Raw genomic sequence first — 21,499 nt, forward strand, 5'->3', positions numbered from 1 at the left:
AGAGGACGAGATGGTTGGACAGTGTTCTCGAAGCTACAAACATGAGTCTGACCAAACTGCGGGAGGCAGTGGAAGACAGGAGTGCCTGGCGTGCTCTGGTTCATGGGGTCACGAAGAGTCGGACACGACTAAACGACTAAACAACAACAACATCCAGCTACGCAGAATGCAGACATGTGTTTTAACCTGTTTGTAGCTTATAATTGATTTTAATCATTTGGGATTGTTTAAATAGTTATTTTCTATTGATTTTACTGATAATTTTCTTGTTTTATTCTTTTTGTAAACCATTTTGAGGGTTTTGCAATCAAGCAGCATATAAATTTTATGAAATAAATAGGGTATTCCACACCATCCAGTAAAAAGGAAACACAATGCAAATGGGGAAAGGGGGTCATGATAAAGTATATATCATTTGCAGACTGAAAACAAGAAGAATGAGGATGGATTGTATTCAGTGGATTGATTTATGTTCTGGGCATGCAATAAATAAGCAACCGTCCTTATCTACCCCTGAGCTACCTTCCCAAGACATTGCACCCCATGTGTTCTGTCTGCTCCCTATCCTGCTCCTCCTCCTGTGGCACTCAAAATCTGTTTCTCATTCTTCTACCCTTTAATGGTGCCCCAAACCTGTGGCTTGGCATTTGTCTGTCCAAATAAGCCCTGAATATGAACTATGAAATTCATGCAATTCTCAGAAAGCCTCCAAGAAAGTCAGGAGATCTGTTGTTTCATTAATTTTGTTGTTAGTGAGATTTACTGCTCACTCTGTTCCCAGTAGTTCAAAGCAGCACTTATAAGAACAGAAATTCCATTCATCTAATTCAGTGTACAGAATTCACTCCCCCAAGAGGCAGGATTAGACAAATTCACAAAGGAGGAAAAGATTATTAGCGCCTACTAAACTACCTTCCATTCTGAAGGAAATCAGCCCTGAGTGCTCACTGGAAGGACAGATCCTGAAGCTGAGGCTCCAATACTTTGGCCACCTCATGAGAAGAGAAGACTCCCTGGAAAAGACCCTAATGTTGGGAAAGATGGAGGGCACAAGGAGAAGGGGACGACAGAGGACGAGATGGTTGGACAGTGTTCTCGAAGCTACCAGCATGAGTCTGACCAAACTGTGGGAGGCAGTGGAAGACAGGATTGCCTGGCATGCTCTGGTCCATGGGGACACGACTAAACGACTAAACAACAACAAACTACCTTCTGCCTTCACAGTTGGAGGCAGTAATGCTTCTGAGTTTCAGTTTCTGGGAATCATAAATAGGGAGAGTTGCTCTTGCACTCAGGTCCTTCCCATTGAAGCATCTGGTTGGCCACTGTGAGAACATGATGCTGAACTAGATGGGACATTGGCCTATTCCATTTGGGCTGCTTTTTCCTCTTTCCTCTCTCAACAAGCCTTCTAAAGTAGAGATTTGCATACCTATTGGTATCTGTTTTGAATTTGAAATAATTTTTATATATGCAATTGCTCTGGTTATCATCTCCCGCTTGGACTCTATTTTTGAAGGCGACTCGGAAACTACAACTAATCCAGAATGTGACCGCTAGACCTCCAAGAACAAGGCACATTTTTCTGCATTTACTGATGCAGAAACAAGACTAAGCTTATGTGCACATGTGAAACTGACATGGACTGTACCTTGGCTGATTCATTCATACCTGAAAGGGAGTGTAGTGCAGTCTTTTCAGTGCTGGCCTGGGAAACCTGGTACTATACCCTCTATTGGTTTTAAATTGTGCCATTGATTTGTTGTAACTCATCACTGGGATCTTATGGTGACAGATGTGTTAGAAATCCAATCCACCAGTGAATGAAGGAATGACTCAAAGGAGTACAAGCATGTCCCTATTTTCAGCTAAAATGCTGGACTCATCCTTCTGGAGACCTTAGCCTTATGTATCCCTCCAGCCCATGTTGCCAGTTCCCTGCCTATAGCTTTCCTCTTTATTCAATTTTCCTGCCTGTGCCTTGGCTATCCCCTTTCTTGGAGATTGCTCATGACTGAGAGTGTTCTTGATGGAATACGGAGAATAAAATCCATTTGTAAAAGGTATGTAATACCTGTGCCTAGAGATGGGTGGATCTGTCAATTTCAGTTTCCCAGCTTCTCATTTTTTTGACCTGAAGTTTAGCCCTCCACATTTCCACATCAGTTTGTGCATTTAGTTTTTAATTTTAAAAATTAAATTCATAAAATTAAATTAAATTTTAAATTTTAAATTCATAAAAATTTGCAAGCATTATAGTGCAAATGTCTCCTGCTATACACATTTTTGCATGCAATTTTGCCTAAAATGCATTTCTTTGAAAAGCAATTCCCCCAATATAAAGCATGTTGTATGTTATTTTGACTAATATATGCATATTTATGGACGCGTTACCCCAGTAAAGCATTTTTCTATGCTTTATTTCGCAGGGGAACTGCATTGCAAAATTTGGAGAAGAGTGAATTTTGAAGGATTTCAGTTTGGTGTTTTGGTTAGTGCATTGTTCCGGAAAGTGTGAATAAGGTAGGTTCACCTTTAAATGTGAACTGAATAGAATTTCTCCCCCACTTGTACCTGAGACTATACCCTGAAAGCTACATAGCTTGGAAAAATCTCATAGACAAATCCTCAGAACAAGGCTCCTACTTCCACATGTGGTGGTTCTGCCCCATATCTGTAGCTTTTGGGATTGAATCTTTGCTTGTTTTTCTAAAATAGCAAACAAAGTCACCCCAAAAGTAGCCCCTTCAGCTCTTCTTTCTATTTTCACTAGCCCTAAACGCCTCCATAAATATCTCAATAAATCCCTCTTGGTTGCAGCCACATCAACAATATCTGGAGACTGGAAAACATCCCTGGGAGTTTTGATTGCACATTGGTATAAGCGTGTTCAGCATCTCGCTCACATGGAAATGTTAAAACATGCTATGAGGAAAGTGAGGGGCCAAACTACATTAATTTGACACTGTATAGCCTTCATCCCTAACTTTCATAAATACTATTTTTTGAGTGTTAACAACCTCAAACTACCCACCCTGGGTTTTTGAGGGGCTAAGGAGATAGCTTTACTTAGTGCTTATCTAATCATCATCAACAGCAACAACTTAGAATGATTAGGAACATAACAGAGTAAATCCTATTGAACTCAGTGGGACTTACTTCTGAGGAAAAATGCTTAGGATTGCAGTGTAAGGCTGCCCAGGCTTGACTCAGTTACCTGGGAGTAAGCTCCACTGAATACTTCTGAGAAGACAGTGTAAGGCTCCATTTACAATAAAGGAATCAATGGCTGGCTGTTGAAGCATTATAATTAAATAATTTAAAGTGGTTACATTTTCCTTCAACATTATAGGAAGGACTTCGTATGCCTGCTTCACAGTTTCCTTCCTTTGGTGCAGGTATTTTATTTTCTGTAACGGACTCCGTTTTTGCACCCACACCCACCACTTTTAATTGTTCTCCAAGACGTGGAGGGGAGGAAAAAGGAAAACCGGGACATTCTGGGATCAAATCAGAAACTGGGATGGCTTCTGTAATTCTGGGACTGTCCCTGGAAAATTGGGACACTTGGAGGGCATGTGGAACTGTAGTCCAAAACATCTGGAGGGTATCAGCTTGCAGAAGGCTAGACTTGGGAATCCTGGGGGAGATAGGCAAATAGTCTGACCTGGTTAGAAGGCACCTTCCTACATTCTTCCAAGTTTCAGAATGAAAAAAAGTGATGCTAAAAGCAGAAAATGAAGAAGATCTAAAGGGAGGTCTGCTCTGATTTGGAGGGGGAGCATGGAAGAAAATATACTATGTGGCAAGCCCAGCTTCCTGAGATTTACAGCTTCTGTTTTTTAGAAGTAACTTTCTTCTAATGGCTGTGAAGAATAAGGATAGGAAAGAAATACAATTCAGTACACATTTAAGGGCAAATTGACCTAATTCACACTTTCCAGAACAATACATGAAGCAAAACACGGTTGTCCATTGAAATGTGCATTTCTGTGAATTTTGTGATGCATGTCGCCAGCCAGGTATTGAGTCCAAAAATGATTGAGTCCAAAAATTACTGGAGTAAAGTGTGCATAGAAATGCACATATTAGTGAAAATGAGAAGCAAGAATGCATTATCTTAGGAAACAAAGTTGTGGGAAATTGCTCACTGATTTGGAAATGTGGAACACTCAAGTGGGAAATGAGAAAGTCAGGAAAAGTGAAATCTACAGATTCCTGCAGAGGCAGGTGACACTTGCTGAGATCTCTGAAGCCTGAGGGGCAGCTCAAGGAGGTTTTGCTATTGCCGGTTGTCAAAAACAGGCAGTTCAGTGTCTCTTATAATAATCCCTTGTCCCTCTGCATGGTCAGAAGAAATGGTGTAAATTTATACAAAAAAGCAAACACCCCCCCAATAAATTATGCAAAACTTGCTCGATTTGCATAAAATATGCAGGTTGCTGAAATCAGCTGGGCACCAATGCGATTTGCTACGAGAATATACTATTGAGGAGCTGACATGATTATCATTTCTCAAAGGGGCTCGCAGGGCACGTGACCTGCTTCCATTCCAACCTCGGAGAACTTCCTTTGTTTCCCTTGACACCAGTCGGCACATCGCAAGATCCAAAGCTTGTCTACAGAACACATAATTAGCCTTCCCCAACGCTCTTGATAACAACAGCAGCTAAACGGAGAGGGAGGCTGCACTAAAGCGGAGATGGGCCAGCACAGGATCAACCAACCAATCGGAGCCCTGGAGGTGGGGCTTGAGATCCGGCAAATAATTACTAAATGCATTTCCAGCCCAGTTGGTCTGGGCTGCTGAAAGATCTGGCTGCAGAGTGAGAGGGGAAGCAGGAATCTAAGCACCGGTGTTTGTGGAACGCTGCTGTAGCATCAACCCTGGACTGCCTCCTGCTGCCTCCTTCCTGTCTTCCTTGGTAAAAGGTACTGCCACCTGGGTGGATCATATGGTCTGGGTCTGTGATGCTTTAGCAGCCAGAGAAAAGTTTTTATTAGGAAAATTTCTGCCGCTTGTGTGGAAAAGGAAAATGGTCTACTAGCTTCTCTTCTTTGTCTGAAAAACAGCAGCAGCAATATGGTACCTCTGTATTGCTTCCCCCTTCCTAACTTTAAGATGGGGGTAATGCGGGGCAGGGGTATGTGTAGGACTGGCAGTGTAGGTGCCTGTAAAAACAGCAGCAACTACTAGTCTGAGCATTTTTAATGCTGTGTGTGAGTGAGCAGCAGCAGCAAGGTCCAAAGCGTTGCCAAGTCTGATCATCCTTGTTGTGCCATGAGAGGTAAATCTATTTAGACCTGGCATGTGTGTGTGTTTTTTTAAAGTATGCAATCCTCCAATGTGTGCTAATGCAGAAGTAAATCCCACTGTGTTCAGTGGTGCTTACTCCTGAGTAAATATGGGCACCATTTGAATTCAGAACTTTAGAGGGGGCCTCGTGTGAGCTGTCAAACTTGGACTGGTCTGTCCCCAAGATCCTGGCTTGTCCACGTGAAGTTTGTTTAGTACATTGCAGATGTCTGCAGACAGGCAGCCATGCAACGGTGCTCTCTGGTTTGCAAGCCAAAAAATGTTGACATTCAGGGACCATTCAAGGGCTGTTAGAAAGCCACTCTTGCAAGGAAGTGAGGGCATCCTGCACTTAGAACAGTTAAAACAACAGGAGGAGGAATTTGGGAAAGCTTTTTTTGTCACAATGCCTCTAAACCAGGTGTGGGGAACCTGTGGGGCCTCCCAGATGTTGCTGGACTCCAGCTCCCACCATCCTTCACTCTTCATCCTTGGCCACACTGGCTTCTGAGGCTTCTGGGAGTTGTAGCACAGCAGCATCAAGAGGACCCCAAGTGCAAAGTGTTATCCCCTTCTGGGATAGCAAATGTTGCTTGAGCATGTCTGTCCTGCACTTAACCTGTGATCCTCTGGAGCCCCCACCCCAAGCCACCTTGAAGTGGCCCACAGAGGGCTTGGGTATAGAGAGCTCCTGGCATTTTGCTTCTGCAGTTGTGCAGTTGAGCCCATGCTGTCAGCCTGGATATAGGCAGGAGCTCAGAGCACACCTCAGCGGGGTGCCTATGGTGGGTATGCATGCTGTCTTTTTCTAACTGGGCTTGCGCCTGTGTCTTTAAGAGCCCTGACCCACAGAAATTTAATAGGTAAATATTTGCTCAGCACCTCTCCCCATCCTAGGAAAAGTGTCACCAGCCAAATATATTTAAGGTTACTTATTTAAAGAAAAGTCAGGTGAGGATGATTACTGCTATTACTATTATTCAAAGGGTATCCACTCTCACTCTCTGAATTGCCAGCCCTCAGTAATATGAAACCTCAGTTTAAGGAACTTGGGGCTGGGGGGAAAAGGATAAAAACCAAAAGACTGGAGAAGAGGTTTCACACATGCAGCTTCATATAATGGCCATGAGCCTCACACTGTTTCAGCGCATGTGTGGACATTTCCAATGTGGGGTAGAAAGCACCAGTTCTCATTAGAAAGTATGTTCTAGCCAGGATAGATTTTGCTTTTGAATTGCAATTGTGGGACATTTAGGGCAATGGCTTTCTTATGCCTCATGCGTGAATACAGCCTGGCAGGGCAAAAACAGATTGGGCAATATTATAGCAGCTGTGTTTTCATAGGTGGAATGGGCTGGATTTGAACTTGGGTCCTTTTACCTAATAAAACCAGCTTTCAACATGTGTCTGAGGCAAACAGAACATTAAATCTGCACCCAAGCCAAGCCCACAGCCATGTGTGTGGGGCTGAGCATCTGAACATGCCTTACATTGACTTAGAACGCTGGTCTGCATTTCTATCCCAGCGTTATCATCTGCTCTGAAATCCAGCAGCTTACGATCTTGAGCAAAGTTCCTTCCCTGTTGCCTGATATCAAGGGAAGATGCTGGTGATTGAACCTGGGACATTTGGTGTGCTAGGCAAATGCTTTGCTTCTGAGCTATGGCCTATCCATTTGTGGCCCCAGGCTGATGGGTTAGTGAGGTTTCTGGTTCACCTCCTCATATTGGCTTGCTTATCCATATAGGAATGGAGAGCAGCACTGCCTGAGTATGCTTGCTCAGATTGATCTGGTGTGTCCCATATACTCTTGGGCTGGAGAATGAGGAGTCTTCTTTAAGAGTGGTCTGGGGGAGGCAATGTTTGCTGCAGCATGCTCATTTTTATATTGTCAGCTGCAAGCCCAGTTCCAATGGGTGAGGCAGGTTTTTGAAGCACTACCAAAACCTGTTGAACCTATTTGCTCAGCAACCACGGGAGGATGAGGGAGCACACAATTGCCAATGATGCCTCTGCATGCAGGTTCTCTGGGAAGACCCCTCCTCCTCCCACACAAGCAATAATCTCTGCACAGACTCAGGCTTTCCCTAAGAAAGGGCTTTCCACTTTGTCAGGTGCAGGAATGACATTGATGTTTCCAACCTGAACTGATCCAAACACTGAAGATGCACCTCTTCATCCTGGCACCAGAGATCTTTATATTTTAGGACCCGTCACCCTCTTTTAATTGCATTAGCTTTGCACTGATTTTAATATTGTGTGTTTTAAATTTCTGAAGCCCACGCTCGGACCTCTTGGGTGAAGGGCAGATCAGAAACTGAAATGCTAATACTACCAATAATCAGCACCATCAATCAACAAGCCTTAACAAAGAATAACAGCAATTGGCTGCTTGCTGCCCCGACCCCCCCCCCCTCGCGTGTGTGTATTCTTGCACAAATGTGTTCCTATATGCCTCAACAGGGAGCCCCACCCCCCACAGGCCAGAGAGAAAGGCAGAGAGAGTCGGAGAGTGCAGGGCAATCTTCTCGCCCTCAGCGATTCCTCCCCCACCCCACCCCAATCTTTGACTGTATCAGTGGCTCCATTGGATGGGCAAAAGCAGAGCATTTGACGAAGCGTAAGAGAGTTGCGGGTTTCTGAAGGCAGTGGACGGATTCCTCCTTGAGAGTCTGTGTTTGCTTTCCGGAGACTCTGCAGGATTTGTTCGGCTGCCAACTGGGAAAGGCTTTTGATTTGAGACAGAATATTAGGAGAGATGCTTTGAAAGAGGGTTGCAGACAAATGACTCATCTGCTGTAGGAAGAGAACAACAGGAGGATGGGGGGCGGAGCTTGAGAAAGGAGCAAAGGGTATCTCTCACTTTCCTGGGTGGGGGAGAATACCTGTCTGTAGCTGAAGAGTGAGCTGCAGCAGGAACTGTGGCAGCACAGAGATCACACCTGCTCACCTGCCGAGAGGGTTGCTGCAGCACAGGCATGGGGGAGTTTCACCCGGATCACTTTTTAAATTGCTCTCGTGTGAGGGGTCTGAGTTGGCAGGTAGTTTTGGGGAGAGCCCTGGTGGGCCATAGATGTTCTGATCCACCCAAGAAAAGGAGTGCTAAGCAAGTCCCCTTGCCTCAGATGCCACTCCCTCTGCACTTGTCGCCTCTGGCATATTGTTTGGTGGGGGCAGGGAGTGCAGGCAGTGCTCTCAGTAGGGTGGCCCAGAAGCAGCAAATGAGGACGAGGCTTATGTACCTTTAATCATAGAATCACAGAGTTGGAAGGGTACCCAAATGGTCATCTAGTCCAATCCCCAAAGTAGTTGTGTAGCCAAGGGAACTTCAGGAGGTGTTGCCTACCACACAGGTCAGTAGAAGAAGTAGACAAGCCCTTTTCCTGCATCTGGCTCAGCCTCGCTCTCGGAGCCGCCAGTTGATGATCCATTTTGCTTCTGGGTTGCCTCTCTGAAGCTATCAAGGAGATATCCATAAGATGATTAAAAGCTATAAAAATATTGTTCTAATGTTTTAAAAAAGTAAAGGGCCACTTTGGCTGGCGAGGTGCAAAGGAGGACAGGGCAAATTGTGCAGCAATAAAACCACTAGCACATTTGCAAAGCTATGCAAGATCCAGTATGGTTTAAAATTGGATGGGAGACCCATGTTGAGATTCCTGCATTGCAAGGGGTTGCTCTAGATGGTCCTCGGGATCCCTTCAAACTCCACAACTCTCTGATGTCTCTGTGGGGTATAAATGAAAGTTCCCAGGAGTCACTGGGGGAAGCCATAATGTGCTTTCAATGTGTGGTGTGTAGGAAGTTGATGAGAGGTGTGGCAAGAGGCCTGTCTGTCCTCTCCGCATTTGGCCACCTTAAACCTGCTCCAAAGCCAGCTGCAGCAGCCCTGGTGGATTTCAGTGGAAGAAATCAAGTCAAATGCACACTCTGAGCCTCTGCATGTCTACTCAGAAGTAAGTCCCCCTGAGTTATCAGAGGCTTCCTTGCAGGTGGATGCGCATAGCACTGCAAGCCTTATGCTGCTGAATGTTGCTTTGGTAATGTGGTGTCTTGGTGCAACCCTGGAGGATTCTCTCAAGGGGAAACAAGAAGACGACAATTATAGCAGGTCTCATAAAATTCCCCAAGATAATTTTGCACCTCTCTAAATCTTACCCCTTGAAGACAGTCTGGAGTCTTGCTGCGATGATGTTGTACGATACTTTTTGCTCAGCGCAGTGATTCTCCTCCTCTGCAGGTCTGTGCAGAATTACCTTATCTGCTAGAGGATGTTTAGTGATTCTAAAAACAAGAGCTGTACTAATTCACAGAAGGAAAACATGTAGGTGTCTTTTTTTTAAAAAAAAAAAAAAAGTTTGCCCAAAACATTGACTTTCTGTTCTTTCCTTTTTAGATTATAACACTGTTGAGTAATTAATCTTTATACATGCCTTTTTCCACTGGAAACAGTGACACAATGAATAAACCTTTAAAATAAAATACAATAAATTATTTTTCTATTATACCTTTGGATGTTTCCCACCTTTCTTGTGTGTGTGTGGGGGGGAGAGATATTTTAACAAGAAGAAAACCTCCTGTACAACCTCCTGGGAAAGTGGTGCAAAAGGTGGGAGCAAAGTCTGGTGGCAGAATCTGTTGTAGGTGTTCCATGCTGCAGCTCTGGAAGTGTGGCGTTGTCAGAGAGCAGTGTGCAGCAGAGCATGTGAAGGTCAGAAGGATGGCGAGTGCGCTAAAAAATCTAGAAACAAGTGCTGTGCAGAAATTTGTGCCTCGATTTCTCAGATGTTTTCTGCCTCTGCGAAAGAGACTTCCATTCCCCACTCCCACCCCCGCTTCCTTCACAGCACACTTGGTGATTTCATTATCATTTCTGTGACTGAGCCCTTGCCCTTGTGAGGTGGTCAAGTGTTGCACCTGTGTTTTTATTTTCAGTTAGCATTTTTTCCAGCTGCCTACACTTCCTGGTTCAAAAAAGCCTCCTGGGAGGCTCTTCCCCTGGGCTCTGATTGAAGTGTGAGCACCTGGGAAGACAGCAGAGTACAGATCACAGGTGAGATGAACTGTGGACCAAGAGAAAGGCCACTCACAAAAATTCAAAAGTAAGGTGAGCTCAACTATAACTCTATACCTTACCCATGAGAATCTCACTGAAATTTTCCTTCTCTGGTCATAATTTTCAAATACAATTTGCTTTCTTATTAATTGATGAGCAGGGGCCTGTAGGAGAAAATTTTGGCACAGCAATAGTAGAGACAGCCAACATTCCTGGGGCAAATCCTTCTTGTTGCATGTTTCAGGATTTATTGGTGTGAACCGTCATGGATGTTGCTCTAGAGACTCACTTTGCCATGTTTGACCCAAGAGTTCCAATTGGTGCTTGCTCAGTAGGTTTTTGAGGAGGTTATCAGGTATTGGGGGAAAGTCAGATGAAGATTAAATGGGGAGTGTATATGAACATAAGATCCTAAATCACACCAGTCTCTCTCCACCTTCAGAATGATCTGTTTGGGGGCTGTCTATGATTCTTCTCAGTTTTTCTTGTATTTGTTTATCTCCTTTCCTACTGGTGAGTTAGGTTGGGTTAGGCTGAGAGACTGTGCCAGGTCCAAGGTCTGTCAGCTGATCTTTGTAGCTGAGAGGGGGATTTGAACCCAGGTCTCCCAGGCTCTAGTCCAGCACTCTGACCACTACACCATACTAGCTGTGTCCTGCGAAGACCTCACTGAAGGGCAATGACTTTATTAAAGGTAAAGGTAAAGGGACCCCTGACCATTAGGTCCAGTCGTGACCAAAACTCTTCATCAGACTGGTTGGTGAGTAAAGGGGCACGGAAGGGGACAAGAAAGTGGGCCTGGCAATTTAGAGAAGGGGGTCCCCACCACTTTTGCATTTTCCAAAACTCTCCCCCCCACTGCCAAATTCAGAGAATTGGTTTCTAGGTGTTTTTTCATCTCTGAATCCCTAGTGTAACCTGGAACTTGCATAAACATCTAGGAGTGCCTAATCTATAAAGTCTGCTACTTCCTTTACCCTCTTAGAAACATTGGAAGTTGCCTCAGACTGAGAGAGGCCATTGGTCCACCTCTGTAGCTCAGTCGTGCGTACAATGACTAGCTGTGGCCCTCCAGGATTTCAGGGTGTGTGTGTGGGGGGGTGCTATCCCAGACCAGCTTGGGCGTTCTGCTGGCAAAGCAGATGCTGTGCCCCTGAGTCACGGCCCTTCTTCAACATGCCCGAGACCAATGCAGACTTTGACCATGGACACACCACACTTTTAAAGCACAAAGAATTCTGGGAACTATATTCCCCAGTGCTACAATTCCTAGCACTCTTAGAAAACTACAGTTCCTGGGATTGTTTGGAGGGAGTTGCAGTCTTTAAATGTGTGGTGCGTGTGTAGCCTTTATGGCTTTAGCACAAAGCCAGCTTTCCTTAAAATCTCTGCTCAAAACCTACCTCTCAGGTGAAGCAGTTGATGCTGCTCCTTTGTCATCACCTCCTTACAGAAACTGAAGGCCTGCATCTGCATCAAGGCATAGGTGTCCTAATGCCCCCCCACCTTCCCTCTGGTAATCTTTGCAGCTCTCTAAATTTAGGACCAGATTGCGCCTTATGTGTAATTCTGTGATTCTCTCCTTGCCACCTACCACCGCCAGAAGGAAAATGGAAAATCAGGTTGGAGTGTGTAGGGGTGGCTGAATCCTAAGAGCCAGGGTGGTGTAACAATTAGAGCACTGGACCCTGGGAGACCAGGGTTCAAATCACAGCTCTGCCATGAAGCTCACTGGGTGACCTTGGGCCAGTCATTCTGCCTCTCAGCCTAACACACCTCACAGGCTTGTTGTAGGGATTAAATGAGGATTGGAAGAACCATGTATGCCACTTGGAGCTCCTTGGAGAACTGCCATAAGTTCCAGCTGCTGGGAATCACAAGTGAGGAGAGTGCTGCTGCTGCTGCTGCTGCTGCTGCTGCACTCAGCTGCCCGCTGCAGGCTTCCCGTTGTGGCATCCGGTTGGCCAAGGTGAGAACCGGACTCTAGACTAGATGGACTCCTTTTGGCCTGATCCATCTTCTGATGTTCTTCCCCACCACCCAATTTTCTACTCAACTACTTTTTTGCTTGTGGGAGAAAAGAACTAAGCAGCTTGCCAGGAAAGTGTTAAGCAGCCCCTTCTAACTCATACAGTCAGTCTTCCACTAAAGACCCAGCTTTCCATGGGTTCTTTTCCAGTTTCTTGACAACATTTCTCTAAGGAAAAGAGTGCAAATCTTCTGCTCTTTTCGGAAGGCATTTAGAAATGTTTGGGATGGGGTTCCTGCTATGTCTGCTGGCTCTTGGTCCAAAGTGCAGTTGGTGGGAAGCTGTGGAGACAGCCTTGTGCCACTTCCTGCTAGCCCCCCTTCCTAGAATACTTTGAGTGACAAGATGCAAAGAGACGTGGTGTTGCTCCCAAGGCATTCCAGGAAGTGTGGCCAGTGGGCAGATGCAGACAGTTTTCCATAGCAGCTTTGCCGTTCACTGATGCAGCTGGCTTGCAGGAGAAGCCATGTGCCCAGTAGTTTGTGTCATACCACCTTCCCACCTCTCCCAGACTATATTTCCATCTCTAGCCTTTGCTGAATTCAGGAACTTAGGAAGCTGTCCTGTACGGAGTCAGACAGTTGGTTGCATCTAGTTCAGTATTGTCAACACTGGCTGGCAGCATATCTCCAGGGTTACAGACAGGAAACATTCCCAGCCCAAACTGGAGATGCTCTACCACTGGGCTCTGGCCTTTCTCCAGTTTGGCTGTTGTTGTTTAGTTGTGTCCGACTCTTCGTGAGCCCATGGACCAGAGCACGCCAGGCACTCCTGTCTTCCACTGCCTCTCACAGTTTGGTCAAACTCATGCTGGTAGCTTCGAGAACACTATCCAACCATCTCATCCTCTGTCGTCCCCTTCTCCTTGTGCCCTCCATCTTTCCCAACATCAGGGTCTTTTCCAGGGAGTCTTCTCTTCTTATGAGGTGGCCAAAGTATTGGAGCCTCAGCTTCACGATCTGTCCTTCCAGTGAGCACTCAGGGCTTAAGAATGGATAGGCTTGATCTTCTTGCAGTCCATGGGACTCTCAAGAGTCTCCTCCAGCACCATAATTCAAAAGCATCAATTCTTCGGCGATTAGCCTTCTTTATGGTCCAGCCTTCACTTCCATACATCACTACTGGGAAAACCATAGCCTTTACTATACGGACCTTTGTTGGCAAGGTGATGTCTCTACTTTTTAAGATGCTGTCTAGTTTGGCTAGACTGTATAATAAAGTCTTCCTGTTAAACAGCAGCTTTTGTGTCTCATCCTCAAGCGCAGGGCTGGTCCATAGTTATCCCTTGACGCTTGCATTGTGTTATGCTGAGTAATTTCCATCAATCCCTGGAGAGTCACCTGGAAAGACTAACAACTTGTTCTTTCCTCTACTCTGCTGCCAGTCTCTCTGTGACCCCCCCCCCATCCCAGTGAAATTATCACCCTTTCTCCCTATAGTCGGCTCCCAGGGTTTTTTTCTATACAGAAGTCCTTAATTCAGTCCCCTCTCCCCAAATTGCCAGGGGCAGCATGTTTTACATTTGAAGCCTCCTGGAATCGGCAGCAGAAGCTTTTGAGATTGTGCCTTTGTGCAAGACAGAAGGTTTGCTTAAGGTTATGTTGTTGTAGTAGTTGTTGTCCATTAGGCATGCTCACAGAATTTGAATTATATGAATCCTGAAGCAAACTGATCCACTCTGCACATCAGGGACCAACATGTGGATCTGGATGTCTGTGGAGTGTCTTGGATTCTGAGCCATTTTTGTGGCTCAGAAAGATACCAGAATGCTCTTAAAATACGCACTGTTTAGAAATGCATACATTGAGATAAAGTACATATTTCAATAGTATTTTGAAAGAACATTTTAAATATGCATCTTCATGAGGCTTTATTTTTTTAAAATGCAGCTAATAATTGGAAATACGATGGAAAAGATGTATGCATGGATACAGGCAGAACCTGCCCAGACCAGAAACGGCTGATTTGTTGTAAATTTTGAAGCATTTCCATGCTCCATATTTCCTAAACTATACTGCTATCTCCATGATAATATTCTCAGGTTCATGTTGGCTCACCCCAAAGCTCTGTTTCCCAACTTAGGTTAGTCTGACGTTCAGGGCTTGCCTTGGGCATTTCATAATTCATAAAAATGCAATGCAGTCCCACATATTGCTACAAAGCATTGATTTCACCCCCTCCCCACCTCCCAATGGCTGTTGCATCCGGCATAGATGTAACCCCACAGCCGGGGAGCGGAGGGCGGAGGGCGGAGGGGGTGAGGAGAGAGAGAGAGAAGGAGGGCAGGAGAATAATACTCTTTCAGAGCCTGTTGATCTCAACACATGCCTTCTGCTATTCATGTGCTATATCCATGCACCTTTTTAAATAAACAATTGAATCAGTCCCATCAGATCTCCAACAACTGAGATTAAAATAGGACTGTGTTGTTGTTAAATCTGTTACAAACTGCAGGAGACCTATTTCTGCCTTCTGGTCCTAATAGTTGCCAGCTTTTTAACCAGCCCTTGCTGCTGTGTTTTTAGCTGTGGCTTGATCACAGTATGCCCTGTAAAGAAATTATATCACTTGCAAACGCTGTTCTCCTGTGTGCACACACCTGCAGGTACACCCCAATTCTCATGAAAATTCACCAGCATTTTAATGCAAATTTCTCAAAATGGTCTTCAATTTTGCCTAATGTACACATTTTTGCAAATCATTTCCCCAAAATATAGCACATGTTTTTGTTATTTCTGCTAATATGTGCATTTTTATTAACACCTTACCCTAGTATATTGTTGCAGCCCGCGCCAATCTCTGAGCAATGTGAGATTCCAGTCACGCTTACTCAGGGTCTGTGTTTTCTTTTGGAAATGAGCATCAGCACTCCAGGAGGGTCTTGCTTCCTCCATAGGTGCAGCCCTTGATCCAAGCAGACATCATGTTCTGTCTGCTGCTTTGTGTCTCCCGGTCACATAACTCAACTGCTGAGGGAGGGAGGGGCCCCATCCACTGGCCATCTCAGTCAGAGTCCTTTTGATGCTTGGTTTATTTAATGGCCTGTCCCCTGGTTATCATCTAATTTGTTTTTAACACATCCTGATTCCTAGGGTTTAGAAAGGTGTCTAACACACAGCTTAATACACACAGGTCTGGGGAATTATAAGTGTCTCATACAAAGCCTAATACACATGAGTCTGGCTTAATACACCCAGGTCTGGCTATTTAGGGTGTTTGGCATCCACAAACTCACAACAATATGCATTTTATTCACATTACTTGGCCGGAGAAGTGCACTGCAAGATTAGACGAAGTGTGAATGTTGAAAGATGGCAGTGTTTTGATTCCCATATGGTTCCAGAAAGCAAAAACTAAGTAAGTTTGCCTTCAAATGCAAAACTGAATCAAAATTCTGCCCCATCTTTTGCAATGGTGTAGTACAGTGGGACTCAGCTTTGGGACTTTTTTCAGAGCAGGAGTGATGCCATTATTTGCCAGAGCATCAACACAACTGACAAACATCTTTTGTCCCAGCACATATGTGAGGTGTTAAGGAGTCTTTCAAGATTGCTTGTGACAGATTAGGACTGAGGAAGCCAGAGAATCAGAAAAACAATCAAGCAGAAGATGGATATTTTTCCTTTTATTTCATGGAATTTCTATTTCAGGCTAGCATTTTAAATGGTAGCACTTCTTTGCAATATGGTTTGCATTTATTATTAAAAGCTAAAGATTTTGTTTCAGTGCGGCAAATGTATTTTCTTAACACATTTTTACAAGTAGAATCTTGTAAGTAACCTCTCCTGATTCCATGGAGTTTATTCCCAGGAAAAAAAATGCATAGGATTTCGGTCATGCTGATCCTAACAAACTGGGTATTAGGCTGTGTGTTGCTGTGCATTGGGTATGTGTAATTCAGGAATGGGGAACCTTTTTCAGTCCAAAGGCCACATTCCAGTAGTGGGTGAGATCAGAGGCAAAAGTGGACAGTGGATGTTTTGGACCATGTAAGCAGTGCTCAAATTATGGACAAAGACAACAACCCCTTCCCCTTTCGTGATTCCCATTCAGTATCAGTATCAAACTTTATTTTGGTCACAGACCAGCATAAGATTAAAAATATGAGGATAAACTGAGCAAATAAGACTTAAAACAGGTAAGGGATAAACACTAGTAGTTAAAGTGTGATTATATCCTACATAACTAAAAGACAGAAACAGGGACAAATGTGACTATAAGCGAGGGAGCGTGAAGGAGCACAGGTCCTTTTATGTGATGCCCATTACAGTTTGCTACTCTCCTTAAAAAGCTACTTGCATTTTGGTTGTGCCAAAAACACATCCTTTGTCATGTGTGTGAAAATGAGCCATCACACATTAATCACCAAGGAAAGAACATTTGTATCGTCCAATGTCAACTCAAACAGAATGCTTGTAACAGAGACACTTAGCCGATTCAGCTCAGTGCAATCACATGGCAAGAGATAAAGTGATGTACTGCACGGATGAGCCAGATCTTTGTCACAGAAACTCTTCCAGGGAATATGGGCAGATCTGATCTGGGAGAATTTATGAGCCGGGTGCTCCCTCCACAGACACCAGTTACTTGTGGTGGGACTACATGTGATGGTGGCAGATGCGAGTCACTCACCAACAGCTATAGAGAGGTGTGTAGATCCTCTCCCCCTTCTGATCTTATTTCTGTTTTCAGAGTAGCAGTAAAGGGCGGTACTGTATTTGGAGGCATGAGAGAGGAAGCACTTTGCTTCTGCCCTTGAAATTACCAATGTTCCTCTTCTGGAGAAGGTTTTAGGCATATTTACTATTTTTGAACTTGTTCAGTGCTCTCTGGTACCTCCCCTTCGGCTGCCTGTTTTCTTCGTGGCTCTTCTCACCCTGCCCCCCTCCTTGCCTGCTGTTCCTTCTGCATTCCTGTGTTAGAGATGTGGATGACCACCATCTGACCGGAGGCTACCTCATGAATGGACAGCATCCTGACCCTACATCTCAGTTACAGGGGGCTTGGGCTTCAGTAAACGAAAAGAGAGCTATCACATTGATCACGTGGTGACATTATGGAGGACAAGTAAGGGTCTCCCTCCCTTCCTACTGTGCCGAATAGGCAAGTAAGTTTTGGCTCACCCCTGCTATTTTGTAGCAAGTATCTTATCATGCTTGTAACCCCCCCTCCCCGTTTCATCTCCAAATGAGGCAGATTACTGCTAAAGTGGCCCTCAAGGTCTCTCTCTGTGGCCCTTGAAACTCTCTCCAGGCCACCCTAGCCACCCCCCCTCTCCCCAGGCCAAGCCCTCCCTTGCCCTGTTTGCAGCCTCCTGGAATGTCTTTGCCTACCTGGAATGTGTCCTTGAACTCTGAAAATGCCTGCCTGGATGGAGGAGAGAGAAAGTGTGCAAAAACTACCCTACTGGGCAAAGGTGAACATTACTTCAATTGCCTGCCCAGTTTTGCCTCTTGCCACCCACCCCCACTGCTATGTGGCCCCTGAAAGGTTGCCCAGACGGGAAGGTGGCCCTCAGGGTGCACAAAACCTCCCCCCACCTTGCTGAAAGAGTCCCCCAGTCTTTGATGTTTGACTCTCTGCAGCTTTGCCCAAAGCTCCGTCCGCTCCTGGTCACCTTGGCATGAAAGTGCCGGCTGGCACTTTTACCGCGTCTGCTCAATGTGCTGATGCTCTTGCTTTCCTCCCAGCAGTAGGAGCCCCTGCTGGCGCCAGCTGCCAGGTAACATGACCGGCGCAGCCAAAACGCAGACATGGGGCTCAAGGTTGGCTGCGGGGGGGGGGGGTGCCATTTTCTCTGGGAGTCTTGCTGCTCACGTACATATTTATTAATTAGAAGGAAACAAAGTTGTCAAGGGATATCTAGTTCACAGAATGACCTTGACTTGAGGAAACACTCCCCGGGGAGCCATTCCTAATTCCTCTCTAATTTTATTGCTGGCTTAATTTCTTGTTAACTGCAATGCTCTTGTTTCTTCCCTGATCGCCGGTTTTGTCTCATTTAGCAAAAGGTGGCTAAAGAGAACATATTTTTTCCTATGGAAATGAAACTGCTGTTCTTTCCTTATAGTGTGGCCTTCCCCAAGTGGGAGCCCTTCCACCAACGCTTTGGATCACAGCTCTCATTAGCCCTGGTCAGCATGGCTGTGATCACATGAGCCCCACCATCATAGGGCCTTGCTGGCTGGGGAGGAGGGGCTGTTCTAGCACCTCTCTCAATGCACCAATGTGTAGCATCCCTGGCCACACGCTCTGATGTGCTCTTCTCCGCTTCATGGTTATTCTTCCGCCTGGGGGCACAAACGGTAGTTGACAGGGCTTAGGAGGTAAGAAGGCTGCCTTCTATTAAGTGCTTTCAGTTGAATCATAGATTCAGAAGGATCATCTAGTCCAACTTCCTGCAATGCGGGGATCTCAGCTAAAGCATCCATGACAAATGGCCTTTCAACCTCTGCTTAAAAACCTCCAAGAAAGGAGAGTCCACAACGGCCACTGTCAAACAGCTCTTCCTGTCAGAATGTTCTTCCTAATCATCAGCAGCAGCAGCATCGTCATTTCTTATTTTTTTATTTGTACCCTGCCCATCTGACTGGGTTGCCCCAGCCATTCTGGGAGGCTTCCAGCATATACAAAAACATAGTAATACATTAAACCTTAAAAAGCTTCCCTATACAGGGCTGCCGTCAGAGGTTTCCTAAATATTATAGTTGGAATCTCCTTTCGTGTCATATGAAGCGATTGATTCGAGTCCTACCCTCCAGAACTGGAGAAAACAAGCTTGTTCCCCCCTCCATGTGACAGCCCTTGAGATATCATATCATATCTCCTTTCAGTCTCCTCCAGGTTGAACACACCCAACTTCATCAACCATTCCTCATTAGGAACCCTTGACCAGACCCCTGACCATCTTGGTCACCCTCCTCGGTCCATGTTTCAGCATGTGATGCCCAGTTGCCATGAGAGTTTCACGTCGGGTTGTGTGACCTGTGATGTTCTACTGAATAAGATAAGAAAGCATATGGAAGAGAAGGAAAATAGATCCCTCTGGGTTGGCCACAAGCACCTGGTATTTGCTGGCACTGGAGATGCTCCATAGCAATCCTGACCAGTAGCTGTGGGCAGTGGTAGCCTCCACTGAACTGGGACCATTTGCACAGGAGCTTTGCCAGTGAGCAAAACTCCTTCGCCAGAATGGGAAGTGGACAAAAGACCAAGTGGTGAGCCAGGAGATTTCTTGGTCTGAATCTCACCCCTGCAGTAAGCTCACTACTAAGTTACCACAAGGCCACCAGAGGTGCGAGCAGATGAATCTGTCAATTTTGGCTCCCCTCTGTTCTCTGCATTTCTACATCGATTTGTAAATTCTTTTTTTTAAAATTCCTCGTGAAAATTCACCAGCATTTTAGTGTGAATTTCTCCATAATGTAAATATTTTTGTTTACATTGTTGCAAACTATATCCCGTAAACAATGAATTTTTGTGTGTGCATTGCTAAGTACACATTTATCCAGGTGTGTGTCTGTGTACACCTTACTTGGCTGGAGAACTATACTGCAAAATTTAGAGAATTGTGGATTTCAAAAGATGGCTGAGTTTCAGTTTGTGAATTAGGTAAGTCCACCTTCAAATGTTTTGGTTTTTTTTAAAAGTAATTTTAATTTTAAAAAATTTAACACATTTCCAACATAGCAATACAGTAACAAACAAAATAAACTCTTTGCACTGCTGAGCTCGTGACTTCCCTCCATCCCTTCAACAGGTTTTTGTTTTCAAGTCTTTATATCACACTTTAAATCCTCAACTTCTGATCTTTGTATCCTTATAATCTAGACTCTTTGGTCTAGAAAGTTTAAAGTTTTTTCAGGTTTTTCATTGCAGGCTTTATTTCAATCCCGCTAGTATCTTCAGATTTTTACAATAATTATATACTCAATAAATTTACTCCAGTCTCTCTGAAATTTTTTGTCATCTTGGTCCCAGATTCTACCTGTCACTTGGCTAATTCCACATAGTCCATGATTTTCGTCTGCCACTCCTTGACCATTGGTAATTCCTGCATTTTCCACCTTTGGGCTAATAAAGTTCTTGCCGCAGTCGTGGCATGCATAAATAGTCTTTGATCTATCTTTGCAATTTCTTCTCCCATCAAACCCAGCAAAAATGCTTCTGGTTTTTGGGGGAAGGTATATCTAAACATCTTTTTAAACTAATTGTAGATCAGTTCCCAAAATACCTTTACTTTATTGCAAGTCCACCACATATGGTAAAAATCTCCGTCTTTCTCTTTACATTTCCAGCATAGTTTGTTCCTCATCCTATACATTTTGGCTGACTTCACCGGTGTCAAATACCACCTGTACGTCATTTTCATTACATTCTCTTTTAAGGCCATGCGTGCAGTAAATTTTAAGATTTCATTCCACAATTTTGACCAAGATTCAAACTCAATATTATACCCAAAGTCAATAGCCCATTTTATCATAACTTCTTTGATCTCTTCATCTTTTGTATACCATTCTAACAAAAAATTGTACATTTTTGATAACAATTTTACTTTGCTCTCCAGCAGTTCGATTTGGAATCTCGATTTTTATATTTTCAAATCCTGTTTTTTTTGTCTCCGTTAAATATACCATTTACTTGATGATATTGCAACCAACCCGTAAGTACTTCCTCTATTTGGTCATATGGTTTCAGTTTTAAGCCTTTCTCGGTTTCCATCAATATCTCACCATAGGTTCAACTTTTTCACAGACAATACCTCTGTTGGTGAAAGCCTCCATGCCGTTTTCCGTTCTAACAGATTTTTATATCTGTCCCACACTTCATAAATCTTTCTTATCACATGGTTTAGGAACCCTTTATGAACTTTTACTTTGTCATGCCAAAAATAAGAATGCCACCCAAATTGTTGTCGTATCCTTCTAAGTCTAGTAAATCCGTATTTTCCAAAGTTATCCATTTCTTCAACCAACACAGGCAGGATGCCTCATAGTAAAGTTTATAATCTGGCATTGAAAATCCACCTCTTTCCTTTTTATCTATTATAAGATAACCTCGATAGTATCTTTTGCCATTCCTTAAATTGTACCCTCTTGTGCCTTCAGAATCATGTGC

General features: G+C 44.4%; 1 protein-coding gene across 4 annotated transcripts in view; it reads left to right on the forward strand.

Annotated features, from left to right (window-relative positions):
• Positions 1-4,490: 4,490 nt before the first annotated feature.
• ZMAT4 (zinc finger matrin-type 4) overlaps positions 4,491-21,499 on the forward strand; it is a 237,808-nt gene continuing 220,799 nt past the window's right edge. Inside the window, exon 1 of one of the 4 annotated variants that reach the window (XM_081016453.1) lies at positions 4,491-4,932. The gene's annotated coding sequence lies outside the window, so the exon portion shown is untranslated. The remainder of the gene's footprint in view (positions 4,933-21,499) is intronic. The other 3 variants (XM_081016452.1, XM_081016454.1, XM_081016455.1) reach the window with 3 other exon arrangements.

The sequence above is a fragment of the Podarcis pityusensis genome (assembly GCF_964106645.2).
Source record: "Podarcis pityusensis genome assembly, chromosome: 8".
NCBI lineage: Eukaryota > Metazoa > Chordata > Lepidosauria > Squamata > Lacertidae > Podarcis > Podarcis pityusensis.